The sequence below is a fragment of the Chiloscyllium plagiosum genome, unplaced genomic scaffold (genome assembly GCF_037043375.1).
Source record: "Chiloscyllium plagiosum isolate Xiang-an unplaced genomic scaffold, Cpla_swu_hap1 HiC_scaffold_16, whole genome shotgun sequence".
NCBI classification, from domain to species: domain Eukaryota; kingdom Metazoa; phylum Chordata; class Chondrichthyes; order Orectolobiformes; family Hemiscylliidae; genus Chiloscyllium; species Chiloscyllium plagiosum.
In genome coordinates this window covers 53,072,479-53,092,219 of record NW_028270154.1, presented here as the reverse complement: position 1 = coordinate 53,092,219, position 19,741 = coordinate 53,072,479, and the positions used below count along the sequence as shown (strand labels likewise).

Sequence of the window (19,741 nt, the reverse complement as noted above, 5' to 3'; positions counted from 1 at the left end):
AAATGTTTTTAAAAGATATATGTTTTAAAAGGATTGGGGTCCTTTGCAAAAAAAAAGGTTAAATAGGAGATTGCAAGAAATACAAGCTAATAAATGGAGGAAAAGCTTAGATGCAAAAGTTAGTCTTCAGTCTTTCCATCATGATGTGATTCACTACATCATTGCTGACATATTATTTTTGATATATTCAAGTGTTAACCTTTTGCTCACCATCTGCCTAAGTTTGTTGTCATTATACAATATTTACATGTTTCTACAATCTCCCCCCAAAATTTGTTTCACAGAGATAACTGTTGTAATGGTTTCACCAATCTCCTTAATTTTGTTTGATGGTCTCCAGGAAGTGATTGATGCTCTATGTTCTTTAAGATTCCATTTGCGCCCTAAAACTCACTGTGAAACTTGACAGAAAAATTCAGCACTTTTGTCCTGCTTTCTACCCAAACATTTGGATAGCTTGTTCATCCTAAAAATGGTTTTCTTCTCATCAATATTAATACCAGTGCACTCAGTTGCTGAATCTTCTCTATGCCTGTGCCTTCCCATTGTTAGTTTCTGATCTGTTATTGCCTCTGCATCTTAGAGCTCTGACAAGCTATAGGTCTTGTAATTGAAGGTGTAGTGATGCAGTTCTCAATACTCTTCTTTGAATTCTCTCACTCGTGATCAGCTGAAGTGACACTTGGCAGTTGTGTGTGCTTGAGAGAGCAGGGAGTTAGGTCAGTCAAGAGTTCACATGTGCAATGAAAATACCGTCAGAATGGAAATACAGCTCCACATCTCTGAGGGAGTACTGAGCAGGATCGCCTCTCAGAAATATAGTGTTCCCTTCTTTCGTAAGAAATGTCAATCTGCTTGAGGTTGACACTTCCATGAAAATCTGGCCCCTCGTTCATATGAGCTGTCCTTCCGTTCTGGGGTTAAAATATTTTGTACTCAAGACAGACTGTTCTAAAATGACCACATAGGATTAGCACTCAATATTTTTGGCAGGAGAACTTTGTGCCATTACAGCCCCTTCCTGCAGCAGCAAGAACACAAAGTAACACAGCACTTCAGGCAGCATCCGAGGAGCAGCAAAATCGACGATTCGGGCAAAAGCCCTTCATCAGGAATAAAGGCAGAGAGCCTGAAGCATGGAGAGATAAGCTACAAGACGGTCGGGGTGGGGAGAAAGTAGCATAGAGTACAATAGGTGAGTGGGGGAGGGGATGAAGGTGATAGGTCAGGGAGGAAGGTGGAATGGATAGGTGGAAAAGAAGATAGGCAGGTAGGACAAGTCATAGAGACAGTGCTGAGCTGAAAGTTTGGAACTAGGGTGAGGTGGGGGAAGGGGAAATGAGGAAACTGTTGAAGTCCACATTGATGCCCTGGGGTTGAAGTGTTCCGAGGCGGAAGATGAGGCATTCTTCGTCCAGGGGTCTGGTGGTGAGGGAGCTGCGGTGAAGGAGGCCCAGGACCTCCATGTCTTCGGCAGAGTGGGAGGGGGACTTGAAATGTTGGGCCACAGGGCGGTGTGGTTGATTGGTGCGGGTGTCCCGGAGATGTTCCCTAAAGCGCTCTGCTAGGAGGCGTAAAGTCTCCCCAATGTAGAGGAGACCGCATCAGGAGCAACAGATGCAATAAATGATATTAGTGGATGTGCAGGTAAAACTTTGATGGATGAGGAAGGCTCCTTTAGGGCCTTGGATGGAGGTGAGGGAGGAGATGTGGGTGCAGGTTTTGCAGTTCCTGCTGTGGCAGGGGAAGGTGCCAGGATGGGAGGGTGGGTTGTAGGGGGGTGTGGACCTGACCAGGTAGTCACGGAGGGAACGGTCTTTGCGGAAGGCAGAAAGGGGTGGGGAGGGAAATATATCCCTGGTGGTGGGGTTTTTTTGGAGGTGGCAGAAATGTTGGCGGATGATTTGGTTTATGCAAAGGTTGGTAGGGTGGAAGGTGAGCTCCAGGGGCGTTCTGTCCTTGTTACGGTTGGAGGGGTGGGGTCTGAGGGTGGAGGTGTGGGATGTGGACGAGATGTGGTGGAGGGCATCTTTAACCACGTGGGAAGGGAAATTGCGGTCACTAAAGAAGGAGGCCATCTGGTGTGTTCTGTGGTGGAACTGGTCCTCCTGGGAGCAGATACGGCGGAGGCGGAGGAATTGGGAATACGGGATGGCATTTTTGCAAGAGGTAGGGTGGGAAGAGATGTAATCCAGTTAGCTGTGGGAGTCGGTGGGTTTGTAAAAAATGTCAGTGTCAAGTCGGTCATCAGTAATGGAGATGGCGAGGTCCAGGAAGGGGAGGGAGGTGTCAGAGATGGTCCAGGTAAATTTAAGGTCAGGGTGGAATGTGTTGGTGAAGTTGATGAATTGCTCAACCTCCTCACGGGAGCATGAGGTGGAACCAATGCAGTAATCAATGTAGTGGAGGAAGAGGTGGGGAGTGGTGCAGGTGTAATTACGGAAGATCGACTGTTCTATGTAGCCAACAAAGAGACAGGCATAGCTGAGGCCCATACGTGTGCTCATGGCTACCTCTTTGGTCTGGAGGACGTGGGAGGATTCGAAGGAGAAATTGTTAAGGGTGAGGACCAGTTCGGCCAAACGAATGAGAGTGTCGGTGGAAGGGTACTGTTGGGGACGTCGGGAGAGGAAAAAACGGAGGGCTTACAGGCCCTGGTCATGGCGGATGCAGGTGTAGAGGGATTGGATATCCATAGTGAAGATGAGGCATTGGGGGCTGGGGAAACGGAAGTCTTGGAGGAGGTGGAGAGCGTGGGTGGTATCTCAAACGTATGTGGGGAGTTCCTGGACTAGGGTGGATAGGACAGTGTTGAGGTAGGTAGAGATGAGTTCAGTGGGGCAGGAGCATGCTGAGACAATGGGTCGGCCAGGGTGGTCAGGCTTGTGGATCTTGGAAAGGAGGTAGAACCGGGCAGTGCGGGGTTCCCGGACTATGAGGTTGGAAGCTGTGGGTGGGAGATCTCCTGAGGTGACGAGGTTCTGTATGGTCTGGGAAATGATGGTTTGGTGATGGGGGTTGGGGTCATGGTTGAGGTGGCGGTAGGAAGAGGTGTCCTCGAGTTGGCGTTTAGCTTCAGCGGTGTAGAGGTCAGTGCGCCAGACTACTACTGCGCCCCCTTTATCCGCTGGCTTGATGGTGAGGTTGGGATTGGAGCAGAGGGATTGGAGGGCTGCGCGTTGTGAGGGTGAGAAGTTGGAGTGGGGGAGGCAAACAGACAAAATGGAGTTTACAAGATTAACCATTCAAAATTTAATGTAATGCCTTGGAGGCTTGAAAACATGCTCTGATCTGGTCATCTGGAGAAGTAGATAATGTTCTTTGTTATATGTGTTTGACAAATTGGTTGTCTTGCTGCTGATTGCTGGCACCCAGCAACATCACACAATCATCAGCAGCAGAGTTTTCTTCCTTATTCTTTTCATGCATGATTGATGTGTTGTTCATTGGTCTCAGCTGACTTCTGTTCCTTCCTAATCTAGTACCATGATCAGTCAGGCCTTTGTATGGTCTCAGCTGGTTGCAAATTCTAAAACATTTGCTAACATCCAAGTTTGTATTTCTGACTCACTCTCACTGCCCAGTTCAAAATGTTGGTAGTTCTCTTCCTACTTGTTAGTTATATGTCTCTCTTATTCTCTTCCATCTCTGAAGAAGATTATCCAATGTCTCAGAATAGTTAGATAATTCATTGCTGGGCAAGATTGTTCTCACTTCTCTTCCAAATACAAGTTGTACTGAGAGGATAGCCCCTTCTCGAGTTTTTTTGCAGATAAAAACAGCAATGCTACCTGAAAATCTTGTTTTGTTGCTCAATACTTTCTGATCATTGAGTTTTTAGTAGTTATCATACATTCTGCTATGCCATTTGAGTATGAATAGTTGGTAACAATGTGATACAGGTCATTTTCCACTTAGTACCCATGTCTATAATCCATTTGCCAGTCAACTGCAGACCGATATTAAATACCATCTGTTCTGGGATACTAAATAAATTGAAAATGCAATGTCTGTGATAGTTGCACTCATGTTGCTGAGGCATCAAGCAATGAAAAATTTGGTAAGTAATCCATCACAAGGATGTAATTTTCCTTGAGTAGGTCAATTGCTACTTTCATCTAAGGAATGAATAGATTTCACGATATGTATGTAGAACCTCCTTCTGCTGCTGGGGTTAGCACGTTTGATAAACCTTACATACATTCATGAGTCATAGAGTCATAGAGATGTACAGCATGGAAACTGACCCTTTGGTCCAACTTGTCCATGCTGACCAGATATCCCAACCCAATCTAGTCCCACCTACCAGCACTCAGCCCATAACTCTCCAAACCCTTCCTATTCATATACCCATCCAGATGCCTTTTAAATATTGCAATTATGCAAGCCTCCACCACTTCCTCTGGCAGCTCATTCCGTATACGTACCACCCACTGCATGAAAAAGTTGCCCCTTAGGTCTCTTTTATATCTTTTCCCTCTCACCCTAAACCTATGCCCTCTAGTTCTGGACCCCCCACCCCACACACACCCCAGAGAAAAAACTTGTCTATTTATCCTATCCATTCCCCTCATGATTTTATAAACCACTATAAGATCACCCCTCAGCCTCCGATGCTCCAGGGAAAACAGCCCTAGCCTATTCAACCTCTCCTTACAGCTCAAATCCTCCAACCCTGGCAACATCCTTGTAAATCTTTTCTGAACCATTCAAGTTTCACAACATCCTTCTGATAGGAAGGAGACCAGAATTGCCATTGAGTGTCTTCATTCATCCTTTGCCAGTAAAATAATTCATGGGCTAGACTGTCTTGTGTGTTCAATACACATGCGTTTGTAGTGTAATATGGACATTTTATTTTACTTTCGTGCTTTCCATATTAGGAATTGTTTGTCCTTGAAACTGACTCGTCATGATATACCAAGTTCCCTTCTGTATAGAGAAAGTGAACAAATGTTCTCAGGTATTTCTTTAGTACTGTCAGACCATCCCAGGAGAGTGATCTTTCATAATTCTTGTAGTTACTCACCTTTGGTAATCTCTGTTCATTAGCTTTAGCCAAAGTGTAATAACTTAATATTAAAAATGTCTTCAGATTCAAATAACTTCATTCTATTATGTGTGGTTTGTTGCATGCCAGTGGGTGAAGTTTAAATCTCATGAATTGTGACTACATCAATATCTGTGCTTACTGGTAGACCTCCCACTAGTAGACCATTGGTATCTACCAATCAGAAGACTTTGGGAAGCCAAGATGAATTTGCATGTTGGCATCAAAGGGTGGTCCTGTCAACGCATAGAATTTGCGATCCATTAAATGCTGTGAGATGGGCTCTTCTAGTATATACCATGGAGTATTACTTGCTAAGGTACATGTTTTCTGTTGTAATATGTTGGTAGCAGTTTTTGTGTTGATGTTAATTTGTAAGGTGTGTTATTCTGCCTTATGAAAACATGTTACTTTTGGTTGTAAATGATTTTTATCACTTTATGCTATTGATATGGTATATGAGGTTAACAATATCTTCTGAAATTTGCCTTTTACTTCCTTGACAAACATCGAATTGTTTGTGTCAATGCATGTGCTAACACTTTCCTGCTGCTAGTGCCGTGGTGATGTATCCTTTTGTTCTTTTTTAATCAGAACTGCGAGCACTCATTTTGTTTTCTAAAAGAGAGACGGTTCTTCTTACTTTAAAGAACTTGATATTAATCAGAAAAGAATGAATTTGCTCCTCTGACTGATCAATGTCTATCTACAGAGTTGTACTCATGCTGCTGATTGTTCAGATTTGTTGATGACTAGTGCTCTTGTCAGTTAATCTTCAATGAGGCTTACACATACTCAACGCTGAGATTTTGGACTCTTTCTTTGGAAAAAAAATCAAGGTAAAAACAATGACTGCAGATGCTGGAAACCAGATTCTGGATTAGTGGTGCTGGAAAAGCACAGCAGTTCAGGCAGCATCCGAGGAGCAGTAAAATCAACGTTTTGGGCACGAAACGTCGATTTTACTGCTCCTCAGATACTGCCTGAACCACTAATCGAGAATCCGGAATAAAACATCACACTAACCATGATATACATTTTGCCTCCAGCATGGAATCTTAAACTGATGTGGCAATGTTTATGCTATCCCTCAGAAAATAAGAAACTAGAGCATGGGTAACATAGTTAAAGAGATCCAACACTTTCATTGCAGGTCATTGATATGTACAAATATTAAATTTACAGGCACAGTCATGCCTGGGCTCACATGAATCTTTTTGGCTACAAAGTGTAAAATGCTTCCATCAGCACAACTTCATTCAAGTAGCCTGAGACTTTTATATCTCAGGCCACTTACAATGATATGGCAATGATAACATGAGTCTTTCATTGAAAGGCATATTGACCTACAAACTCTGAGACATAAAGACATTATTCCACTGATTACTGAAGTATGTATCAAAATTTCATCATACATTGCTGCATCTTAATTAACTCCCTGTCTTGCTTAAATGTCATCTGCATTGCTGGGATTTCATAGAATCAATTACTACCCTGATCCTTATGTGATTTGGCTGTTAACCCAGAAGAATGCCTTGCCTTCATTGGTCAGAACACCGAGTATAGGATTTGGCACATCAAATTGTGGCTGCACAGGACATTGATGAGGCTGCTATGTACAATTCTGGTCACCCTTCCATAGGATGGATGTTGCTAAACTTGAGGGGGTACAGAAAAGATTGACAGGGATGTTGCCAGCATTAGAGGTTTGAATTATAGGGAGAGGCTGAACAGGCTGGGTTTTTCTTTTACCCTGGACCATCGGAGGCTGAGGGGTGACCTTATAGAGATTTGTAAAATCATGAGGAGGATAGATAAAGTGAACAGCTAGGATCGTTTTCCGAGGGTGAAGTAGGTTAAGGTAAGAGGCGTCGGTTTAAGGTAAGAGGGGAAAGATTTAAAAGGGTCCTAACTGATAACTTTTTCACATAGAGGGTTGTGCTGTATGGAAAAAGCTGCCAGAGGAAGTGGTGGAGGTTGGTACAATTACAACATTTAAATGGCATCTGGATGGGTATATGAATAGGAACTGTTCAGAGGGATGCACAGAACATAAAACATAGAACAGTACAGCACAGTACGGGCCCTTCAGCCCTCAATGCTGTGCCGATCTTTTATGCTAGATCAGACTAACCTACGCACCATTCATTTTACTATCATCCATTTGCCTATCCAAGAGTTGCTTAAATGTCCCTAATCTATCTGACTCTACTACCAATGCTGGCAGTGCATTCCATGCACCCACCACTCTCTGTATAAAGAATCTACCTCTGACATCTCCCCTAAACCTTCTTCCAATCACCTTCAAATTATGCCTCCTTGTGATAGCCATTTCCGTCCTGCAAAAAAGTCTCTGGACATCCACTCTATCTATGCCTCTCACCATCTTGTACACCTCTATCAAGTCTCCTCTCATCCTTCTTTGCTCCAATGAGAAAAGCCCCAGTTCCCTCAATCTTTCTTCATAAGACATGCCCTCCAGTCCAGGCAGCATCCTGGTAAACCTCCTCTGCACCCTTTCTAAAGCTTCCACATTCTTCCTACAATGAGGCAACCAGAACTGGGCGGCACGGTGGCACAGTGGTTAGCACTGCTGCCTCACAGCGCCAGAGACCCGGGTTCAATTCCCGCCTCAGGCGACTGACTGTGTGGAGTTTGCACGTTCTCCCCGTGTCTGCGTGGGTTTCCTCCGGGTGCTCCGGTTTCCTCCCACAATCCAAAAGATGTGCAGGTCAGGTGAATTGGCCATGCGAAATTGCCCGTAGTGTTAGGTTAGGGGTAAATGTAGGGGTGGGGGTATGGGTGGGTTGCGCTTCAGCGGAGCGGTGTGGACTTGTTGGGCCGAAGGGCCTGTTTCCACACTGTAAGTAATCTAATCTAATCTAAACTGAACACAATATTCCAAGTGTGATCTAAACAGGGCTCTAAACAGCTGCAGAATAACCTTGTGGTTCATCAACTCAATCCCCCTGCTAATGAAAGCCAACAAACCATATGCCTTTCAAGCTGCCCTATCAACTTGGGTGGCAACTTTGAGGGATCTATGTTCAAGGACCCCATGATCCCTCTGTTCCTCCACATTGCCAAGAATCTTCTCTTTTATCCTGTATTCTGCATTCAAATTTGACCTTCCAAAGTGAATTACTTCACACTTTTCCAGGTTGAATTCCATCTGCCACTTCCTAGCCAGGTTCTCCATCCTGTCAATGTCCTGTTGCAACCTACAACAGCTCTCCACACTAACTACCACTTCACCATCCTTTGTGTCATTGGCAAACTTACTAACCCACCTTTCCACTTCCTCATCCAAGTCATTTATAAACATCACTAAGAGCAGAGGTCCAAGAACCGGTCCCTGCAGAACACTATCAGTCACCAAGCTCCAGGCTGAATACTTTCCATCTACCACCTCCCTTGGGTGGCACGGTGGCTCAGTGGTTAGCACTACTGCCTCACAGCACCAGAGACCTGAGTTCGATTCCAGTCTTGGGTGACTGTCTGTATGGAGTCTGCATATTCTCCCTGTGTCTACGTGGGTTTCCTTTGGGTGCTCTGGTTTCCTCCCATAATCCAAACATATGCAGGTCAGGTGAATTGGCCATGTTAGTGTAGGGTCATGATTAGAGTGGTGCTGGAAAAGCTCAGCACCACTCAAGAATGATTCCTGATGAAGGGCTTTTGCCCGAAACATCGATTTTCCTGCTCCTCGGTTGCTGCCTGACCTGCTGTGCTTTTCCAGCACCACTCTAATCTTGACTCTGATCTCCAGCATCTGCAGTCCTCACTTTTGCCATGTTAGTGTAGGTTATAAGTCAGGGGTAAATGTAAGGGAATGGGTCTGGGTGGGTTACTGTTCGGAGGGTCGGTGTGGACTTGTTGAGCTGAAGGGACTGTTTCCACACTGTAGGGATTCTAATTCTAATTCTAATTCTCTTTCTTCTATGGACCAGCCAATACTGTATTCAGACAGCCAGATTTCCCATGCCTCCTTACTTTCTGAATGAGCTTACCATGGGGAACCTTATCAAACGCCTTGCTAAATTCCATGTAACCACATATACTGCTCTACCTTCATCAATGTATTTTGACACATTCTCAAAGAATTCAATAAGATTTGTGAGGCATGACCTGCCCCTCACAAAGCCATGCTGACTATCTCTAATCAAACATTGGTTTTCCAAGTAATCATAATTCCTATCTCTCAGAATCCTCTCCAATACTTTACCCATGACAGACATGAGACTGTCTGGTGAGGTAATTTCCAGGATTATCCCTATCCTCTTTCTTGAACAAGGGAATTACATTTGCCACCCTCCAATCATCTATCATTACTCTAGTGGACTGTGAGGATGCAAAGATCGTCACATAGGCGCAACAATCTCTTCCTCACTTTCTGTACGAACCTTGGGTATATCTCATCTGACCCAGGGGATTTATCTATCTCCACGAATTTCAAATTTTTCAGCACATCCTCCTTCTTAACATCAACCTGTTCAAGTATATCAGTCTGTTTCATCCTGTCCTCAAAAACATCAAGGTCGCTCCCACGAGTGAATACTGAAGCAAAGTATTCATTAAAGTATCCATTCCTTACATCTTCTGACTCCAGGCGCAAGTTCCCTCCACTATCCCTGATCATCCTACCCTTACTCTGACGATCCTCTTGCTCTTCACATTAGTGTAGAATGGCTTAGGATTTTCCTTAATCCTATCCCCTAAAGCTTTTACATGTCCCTTTCTAGCTCCCCTAAGTCCATTCTTCAGTTCCTTCCTGGCTAAGTTGTAACCTTTGAAAGCCCTGTCAATCCTTGCCTCTCAACCTTAAGTAAGCTTCCATCTTTCTCTTGACTAGATGTTCCACATCCCTTGTCACCCAAGGATCTTCAACTTACCATCCCTTCCTTGCCTCAGTGGGACAAACCTGCCCAGCACTATCAGCAATTGCTCCCCTCCACTTTTCTGTTGTCCATTTCCCTGAGAACATTGGTTCCCAATTTAAGTGCCCCAGTTCCTACCTAACAGCATTTTAATTCCCTCTCCCCTTATTAAATACTTTCCCACACCATCTGCTCCTTTCTCTCTTCATGAGTATAATAAAGGTCAAGGAATTATGATCACTATCACCAAAATGCTCTCCCACTCAGAGATCTGACACCTGGCATGGTTCGTTGCCAAGCACCAAATCCAACATGGCCTTCCCCTTTAGTCGACATATTGAACTCTTCCTGGACACACCTGACAAAAACTGCTCCATCCAAACTGGTAACTAAGGAGGTTCCAATCAGTATTAGGGAAGTTAAAGTCACCCATGACAATACCCTGTTACTTCTGCACCTTTCCAAAATCTGCCTCCCAATCTGCTCCTCCATGTTTCTGTTGCTATTGAAGGGGTCTGTAGAAAGCTCCCAATAAAGTGATTGCTACTTTCCTGTTTCTGACTTCCACCCGTACCAACTGTGTAGACAAATCCTCCTCGACGATCTCTCTTTTTGCAGCTGTAATGCTATCCCTGATTAGCAATGCCATTCCTCCACCTCTTTTACCTGCTCTCCCCTGCCATTCCTTTTGTAACACCTAAACCCTGGAGCATCCAATAATTATTCCTGCCCCTGTGGTATCCAAGTGTCGTAATGACCACAACATCATAGTTTCAAGTCCTGATCCATGCTCTAAGTTCGTCACCCTTCTTCCTGATACTTCTTGCATTAAAATAGATACTTCTTGTATTAATATCACACTTCAACCCATCACACTGACTGCATCTTTGTCCTATCAAGTGCTTATCCCTCCTCACAGACTCTCTGTATGCTCTATTTGACTGTTCACTACCTACTCCATCATCTGATCCATAACTCTAGTCCCCACCCCCCTGCCAATCTAGTTTAAACCCTCCTGAAGAGATCTAGCAAACCTCCCACCCAGAATATTGGTGCCCCTCCAGTTCAGATGCAATCTGTCCTTCTCGTACAGATCCCACCTTTCCCAGAAGGTATCCCAAAGATCCACATTTCTGAAGCCCTTCCACGCTACACCACCAGGATATGAGCCAAGTGCTAGCAAATGGGACTAGGTCAGATGTAGATGTCTGGTCAGTGTGGATGATTTGAACTAAAGGGTCTGTTTCCATGCTGTATTAGTCTATGATTCTATGAGTTAATGGCTAGCCCAGTCATGTCACTTCTCAGATGTCTAAATGTTCAAAAATCTGAAAACACTAGGGTCTGTTTCATGGCTTCCCCTTATTGCTTGCTTCCTGTGCTGTTTAGTCATTATTCACTTGTCTGCTGCTGCTTTCAATCACTGCACTGTTCTTTTAGTGCTTTTCCCACTGCTTATCCACATTTTATGACTATATACACTTAGACTTACACATTGCTTTCTTTGGGGTCTGACCAACATTATGTGATCTATTATATCATGACCGAATTACTTATTACATACATATTCAACTGTGAAAACCTGAATGTACAAATTATGCATTCTGGATTAAACATTATTAAATGCTTGTTTCATAGAGCATAGCACATAGAACAGTAGAACACAGGAACTGGCCCTTGGCCCACCATGCTCCAGGGTACCTACTACCCTCTGCATGAAAAGCTTGCATTACAAATCCCCTTTAAACTTACCCCTTTCACCTTAAACCTATGCCCCCAAGTATCTGATATTTCATCCCTGGGAAAAAGACTCTGACTATCCACCCTATTCTGAATGGTCCTGCCATTTACTGTATACTTGCCTCTTGCATTTTACCTCCTGAAATGCATTACCTCAAACTTTTTTTTTAGATTAGATTACTTACAGTGTGGAAACAGGCCCTTCGGCCCAACACGTCCATACCGACCTGCCGAAGCGCAACCCACCCAGACCCATTCCCCTTCATCTACCCCCTCACCTTTCACTACGGGCAATATAGAATGGCCAATTCGCATAACCTGCACATTTTTGGATTGTAGGAGGAAACCAGAGCACCCAGAGGAAACCCACGCAGACACGGGGAGAGTGTGCAAACTCCACACAGAGTCGCCTGAGGCGGGAATTGAACCCGGGTCTCTGACGCTGTGAGGCAGCAGTGCTAACTACTGTGCCACCGTGCCACCCACTTGTCTGGATTAAACTTCATCTGCCATTTTTCCACTCAACTTTCCAACTGATCTATATCCTGCTGTTACCTTTGATAACCTTTCTCAGTATCCACAACTCCACCAATGTTCCCATCATCTTCAAAAATATTAATCAGGCCACTGACATTTTCACTCAATTCATTTACATATACTACAAACAACTGATGTCCCAGCAGAACAGATTCCTTGTAGAATACCACTGGTCTGACCTCCAGTCAGAAAAATACCCCTCAACAAGCACCCTCTGTCTTCCATGACCAAGCCAATTTTGTATCCAACTTACCACTCAACATGGATACCATATGACTCGATCTTCTTGACAAGTCCACCATGAGGCACCTTGTGAAATGCTTTAATAAAATTCACATAGGCAACATCGACTGCCTTACCCTCATCAATCATCTTTTTCTCTTCCTCAAAACACTTCCTCAAATCTGTGAGACAAGACCTCCCCCAACAGAGCCAAGATGCCTATTTCTAATAAGACCATTCCTCCCAAATATGAGTAAATCCTACACCAAAGACTTCTCTCCAATAATATCCCAAACCCTGACATAAGGCTTACTGGCCTGTAATTTGTTGGATTATCGTTGTTTCAAGGTAGAAGTGTGGATATTTAATCTAAAGGTCATCTGGCCCTCTAAACTGATCCCATTTTCTTTTAAACAGGACACCTAAATTAAATGTTAGCAGGTACTTTGTTCCTACCAGATGCTAAACCACTGCATCACTTTCAATTGGTAGAGAGAATTTAATGAAAATTAATCTAGCCAGCATGCCAAATAAATAGTATAGATCAAATGAACAATTGGTGATGCTTCCATTTTTCTGAACACTTCAAATCTCAACTGAAATTTTGAAGCGAAATTGAAAAGGGAATAAAAATGAATGTTGTTGACATTTATTTTTAATGTGATATGTGAGGCTTTGTGAGCTAGTAGAAGCTATCTGACCAATGAACTCTTTCACTTGAGACAAGAGGTCCCAGACAGATTGCTGTAGGCAAGAAAAATACTTCTTTTGCATCTTGACTATAGTTTCTTTTAAAGAAACTAATCAGGTTGTGTGAGTGACACAGTGAGAATGAAGAAGATAGAATCAAATGTTTAGTTGATTGTTGCTTCAGTTACAAAAACCAATAAGTTAAATAAGTTCTAGGGTACGAACCTGGGCATTGTTTTTCTTAGTCATGCATATCCCTTTATATTTGGTATTTTCTGGTTTGTTCACATTTCATTTTTCTAACGCATGAATACATTTTTCATCAGGAATTGCTTTAAATACAAAATATATAAGTTTTGATAAAATAACAACAGAAAATGTTGGGAAAACTCAACAGGTCTGGTAGCATATGTGGAGAGAAACCAGAGTTAATGTTTTGTGTCCAGTGACCCTTCCTCTGAACAGAACAGTTCAGCTGCAGTTTCACTTATGTTTTATACATTACTAGCATTGCTTCCCTGCTACTGATTCATTTGGCCATGACTAAGCATGGCTTTTACTATCGTGATAAAATAAAGGTCAAGATATATTGGGAGAATAGGTCTGTACATTCTAAATAACCTTGATATTACTACATCAATATTGCAAAACACAATGATAACTAGCAAGCTGAAAACTTAGGTTCTACGGGCTGGACTGGAATCAATCTGGGGTCAGGAACCCAATGGCCAACTCGTATGCAGGTTCTTATTCTTCATTATGTTAACGTCAGCAACACAAATAATTTAGTAATGCATATTTTTTGAGAGGCAAGTACAGAACCCAATTAGTAGTGCCAGGTCTGGCCTGGAGATGGAATCTAGTACCGAAGGCCCTTTGAAAAGGTAAGTGTCATTTGGATTGGGCTTGTCATTTGTTGAGGAGAATCCAAAGGGGTGTTCACAGCGTTGGCTGTGGCTGGCCTCCATAGCTGGTCCCAAGATTGTCATTGCCCTCTCCTAATGCTTTAAACTATGTTGTCACCGAGAGGTGAGAAACATTGTTCTTGGTATCAGAGAGAAGAAATCTGCCCAAAGACACAAAAAGGGCCTGATGGAAGTGGTTAAGAGGTCAGCAGTAGAGGAGCAAGGTCATTTCAAGTAAGGAAAGGATGTATTGTGAAATGAATCCAACAGATAGTTAGAGACAGTTAAAAATCAAAACTTTAGTTCAACAACAAGTGAAGAAATTTCTATTGCTAGTGGTCTTATTTTTCTATTGTGATTCACTGGGCGATCTCCCAAGTTTCATGTGGAAAGTTTTAATTTTTCCCCTTCTAAACTAAAAGCATTTGCAGTAGAGCTCACATCACTATGGAAAGTTATAGTATGCACAATTCTAATAAATGCATTTCTCAAATAGCATTATTCACTGATTTGTATTGACCTATTGTCTGTCCCATTACTCCTGTTAAGCCCATTATTGCTCCTGGTTTTCTTTCAGTCATTCCCTGAGTGAGTTCAGTACCATTTTTATTAACTATCTCTTTGAATCTCTGAGAACTGATCTGACTTTAATCCTTTATAATCTTGTTTGACTTTATTTGTATATCTAAAATTATTGGTTTAAAATTGTTGTTCTTTTCCAGATTATGCTGTTGGCTTTCATTTAATTCTTCACCCTCTCCCACTTTCTGACTTTATTTTCATTGTGTTCCTCAACCCCACACATTTCCAAATTTGAAGGTAGTATTAATTGGGGTACACTATGCTACTAACCAATTTAGCTTTTCTTCAAGAAATTTCCAAATATTAATATTCTTTTAAGGCAAAATTGTCAATCTATGCTTATTTAACAAATAACCTAAGGAAGAAAAGAAATCCATAAGATCTGCTTCTCTCTTTATCTGGAGATCTATTTAGCCCTTAGCGTCTTGTTATTAGTATACATAAATGGGAGACATTGCAGACTAACATATTAATGCACAAAAAACTTTTGGTTACATGAGTTGACCAGTTTATATGATTGTTATAAGTTGAATAGCTCGCTAGGGTTAGGCTGACATCTCCAAGTGAAGGGTTGGGACATATCCACTCTGTGTAATTTAATAGCTTCATGTTAGCCTGGACACTTCTGTGCCTACAATGTAATTTTGTACACAATAGCAAATGTAACAGATGTAATATATGCCTAGTTCCTTACCTAATGAGATATAATGTAAGCATTGTTACGTTGGCTAAAATATCCTGCTACAGGCAAAATCCACATCAGGAAGGGGGATCCAATTGACATAGGGGCCTGTGATGGAGGTAGTATGCATCACTAACTAGGAGCCTATAGGGGTAATCCTGCCAGATTGTACATTGGGCACATGCGTCAACCAGGACCTGTTCTATCACAACTGCAGCAGGCTAAGTCCTATATCTATCAGGCTGGTCCATGAGTGGGTGACCCACTAGTGTCTCTCTGATAAAATCCTAGAGGTGTGGTTGCTGGTGGGCCTGAGGAAGATGCAGCATCCTAAATTAAATGTTAGCCTATCTTTTTTCTCTCTTTGAGCAGTCGGTAAAGTTCAGCCCAAGAATACATTCATGAACAATGGTGGAACAAAAAGAACAGAGAAGTTCTCCTGACCAACATTTCTCCATCAATTACCACCACCAAAGCATTTTAATTGCTTTAATTGCAGTTTATGGGATCACCTTGTCGACAGTATATTACAACATCCTATGACACTGTGTGCATATTGTTTTTTAAAGGACACAAATCTAATCGGGAGAGCAGAAAGTTGATTGTTTATATAAGGTAATTACTGAAGGATATCTTCTTATACCAAGAAGCATCTCATAGTAGAAACATTTGTGATTCTATTTTATTAAGCACCAGCTATTTCCAATTTATGTATCTGATAATACTGTAAATACTGTTTTATAATAATTAGCACCCAATCTCTTGTTCTTTCTATGAGTGTTTTTCCCCCTCACCTCAATGTGTTGCCTTGAAAAGTCTGGATCAAAACTTATAATCATTCTATTGTTAATAATAAAGAGGCAAAAGACATCAAAATTGAAAAAGGATGTAGGTATAATAATTTCAAAGTTAAACAGAAATTAAACAAGAATAATGTCATTATTTTCATGTAATGACATGAAAATGTTTAATGACTCAATTTCTTGCAGGAGCATTAACACCTTTCTCTCCTTGACAGAGCTTGCACTGATCATCTAATTAATCCATCTGAGATATCCCACAATTCTTGTCCAGCTGTAAATCCAATTTCTGTATTATGTTCTTCCCCAAGCAACTCCATTGTTTTACTCAGAACAAACTAGGTAATTCTGAGCAATACAAGAAATGTTAGTGTAGCCCAGATAGTGAACAGTGAGGGCTTCAAAAACAAAATTAAAATAGGATGTGATGTAAATCACTCTTACTGATAGTGATAATATACACTGAAGCAAGAAATATGCAATGAAAATATGAATTAATCACAGGGACTTTAAAACTTCTATGTTTTGTAAATAATGTTTAATTTATGATGTGTTCTCTATACTTTACAACACAGTAATCATTTGCTAGGGTTGTTTGTAAAATGGTCAATTATGTATATTCATTCTTTTAAAATTTACATACTAAATACTTGAAGCCAACTTACTAAGAATTAAAGTGAGTGGTCAAATTAAACTGAACTTGTTATTGAGCTTGTTTTATTACATACATTTTGAATCATTCTCATATCAATTATGCACATAATATAAAAGTCATAAAATATTCAACAACAATCCTGTCACTGATCCTGATTTAATTCAGGAAAATGAATCATCGTTTAGTACTTGATTATGGTCGCTATCTATTCAGCACAGCCACGATCCTTACTGATAATAAACCTCTCTCTATCAGACTTAATGTCAGGGTGCCAAAGAAGTATAAGTTCTTGGAATGTGACAAGTACTATCAAACAAGTGCTTAGAGTTGAGATTTCAAACTTTACTTTCAACTCTGCACTAATAAATAAAGATGTGAAAATCAAAATTTCTGCAAGTTATCTGACATTGGAAACTTGTACCCAGAAAATGAAAAATGCAAAATAATTTTTATAAGCTACTGTGGTTCAACTCAATCTTAAAAGAAAAAAAATAACTTTGCCACTGTTTAGGCAAATCTGAACTGACATTAACAACTTCTAACTGGAATGGAAGCAATACTTGGTGTGATAAAATGGACAAGAGCAGAAAGAACAATAATTGGAATTGGCTAATTAATTAAAATGTTGAATTGAGTTGGTGCAGAATCTTTTTAAATCGTCTTATTAAATTAAAAGAAAGAATTTGAGGATGTTGATCATTCATACAACAAGTAGGAACTGTGAAATTTAACACACAAGTAAAAATCTGTTTTTTTTAGAAAATAAAGTGTAACTGGGTGCATAATTACATAGATGAATTCAAGTCTATATTTACATTTCACATATTATGTAATGAGCATCATTCAAAGTATTTGATCAAAGAAGAGCATTGATGTTACATAATATATCCTACAGTTTTTAGAGACACAGATAGTTTGATGGGCAGATAATCCTTGTAGCAGCACAGTCTAGACTATTGCATGAGGGCTGTGTAGAATCTCAGAGGCAGCAAAGGCATTAGGAATTGCCTGGAAAATTGAAGATACCGATGGGCAATTCCTCAGCATCTGGAAGCCCCCACAAGAATCCATTAAAATCAAAGCAGTTTTTTCCTCAATTAATAGTTATCCAGGAAATATTAGAGATTAAAAACCTAGTCTATCTCTTGTAGCTACTTAACTAACTAATCATCCACTCCCTAACTTACTCACCCAAATATGCTTCCACCCAGCCCTCAACCCCTTTCAAAGAACAAGAAAAAAAAAATTGATGAAAATTGAGAAAGGTATGCAAAGTAAAGTGCTGCCACCACCCAAGAAAAACAGAAGACAATGTTGCTCATTAAGTTGCTGGCCCATTGCTGCCTCCCATCATCAAATGCGTGATCCAAGTCTTCCCTGGCCACTTCTGTGATTCATTCCTCAATTAAATGAGGAACCTAACATCAACCCTACACCACCATCCCACCGTCCCACCACTCTTAGTTGAGAGTGTGGTGCTGGAAAAGCACAGCAGGTCAGGCAGCATCCGAGGAGCAGGAAAATCGACGTTACAGGCCTGTACTGAGGATTAGATTAGATTAGATTAGATTAGATTAGATTAGATTAGATTACTTACAGTGTGGAAACAGGCCCTTCGGCCCAACAAGTCCACACCGACCTGCCGAAGCGTATACCACCCAGACCCATACTCCTACATTTACCTCTTCACCTAACACTATGGACAATTTAGCATGGTCAATTCACCTAACCTGCACATTTTTGGATTGTGGGAGGAAACCGGAGCACCCGGAGGAAACCCACGCAGACACGGGGAGAATGTGCAAACTCCACACAGAGAGTCGCCTGAGGCGGGAATTGAACCCGGGTCTCTGGCGCTGTGAGGCAGCAATGCTAACCACTGTGCCACCGTGCCGCCCACCATGCCGGAGCCCTTCATCAGGAATGAGGAAGAGAGGGACTCACTGAGATCTTTGTAGAGCGATGAGGAGAACTTCTTTAAGAGTAGGCATCATTGGAAGAGGCTTCGCAGTAAGATTGAAATCAACTTGGAGACAGTGAGGTCTGCAGATGCTGGAGATTAGAGTCGAGAGTGTGCTGCTGGAAAAGCACAACAGGTCAAGCAGCATCCGAGGAGCTGGAAAATTGACGTTTCAGGCAAAAGCCCTTCATCAGGAAAGGCTCCGGCCCAAAACGTTAATTTTCCTGCTGTCAACTCTGATCTCCAGCATCTGCAGACCTCACTGTTTCCCAGCACGCTTCGCCAGATTAAGGGACAGTTTTGCGTGCATTGAGATTTCAGAAACGCTTTAGTCTGAAGGGAAGGGGACCAAGAGCAGTTTGTGACCATGCACGACGATATGAGATGTGAGGCATCCCAGTGAGTGAATAGGGAGTACTGAGGACATGAGAGATTGGTAGCTTGAGAGAATATAATTGGTTGAGTACTTGAATGGGCATGGTGCTTGAAATGCTGAGCCTTGAAATCTGACCTCCTTGGTGAGCCACATGTGCAATGCCTGAGTTAGAAGGTATGCTGGTCCTGCTGCTATGAGGCAGCAGAAAAAAAGATGCTGCCATTTACCCTTGTGGTGTACCGGAGATCATTGACCTTCTTGTGTCGTTGCTGATGTCCCTTTTTGTTGCAGTCAGAGTGTTGAGCTGTGTTGTATAGTTTGTGTAGGCTATACAGGTCTCGGGGGTGTTCTTCTCATTTAGTCATCTGGGGCCTTCTCTCCATGACCCTCTCGATGACAGGAGTAGCTCATGTGAGTTTTATCTTCTTAGACCACGTGTTTAGATTTATGGCACTAATCAACACAGTCTGAGGGGACATTCCTGGCTTGCAGTATCTGAAGTAGTCTTCAGCTATCTGTTACTATACATGAGAACCTTCGAACCTTGACAATCCTAACTATTGCAAGAATTTTGTGCTGATACACCATGTGATTTGTCAAGTTACTCGTACAAAGTTACACTTGCATAGTTAATGATCTCAGAAGCACATGATTACCTTGCAATA

The 19,741-nt window shown here is 41.9% G+C and overlaps 1 protein-coding gene and 1 long non-coding RNA gene across 36 annotated transcripts in view; one reads left to right on the top strand and one right to left on the bottom strand.

The window, feature by feature from the left end:
- LOC122556701 (uncharacterized) overlaps window positions 1-19,741 on the top strand; it is a 270,756-nt gene that overhangs the window by 793 nt on the left and 250,222 nt on the right. For 6 of the 35 annotated variants that reach the window (XR_015759760.1, XR_015759759.1, XR_015759761.1 and 3 more), the window contains exons 1-2: window positions 13,359-14,000; window positions 15,658-15,900. The exons of 3 other annotated variants lie outside the window; for them this stretch is intronic. The gene's annotated coding sequence lies outside the window, so the exon portion shown is untranslated. 26 more of the 35 variants (XR_015759769.1, XM_087995388.1, XM_087995386.1 and 23 more) reach the window with 18 other exon arrangements.
- The window catches only part of LOC122556702 (uncharacterized), a 152,900-nt gene that overhangs the window by 2,036 nt on the left and 131,123 nt on the right, over window positions 1-19,741 (bottom strand). The window lies entirely within an intron of this gene.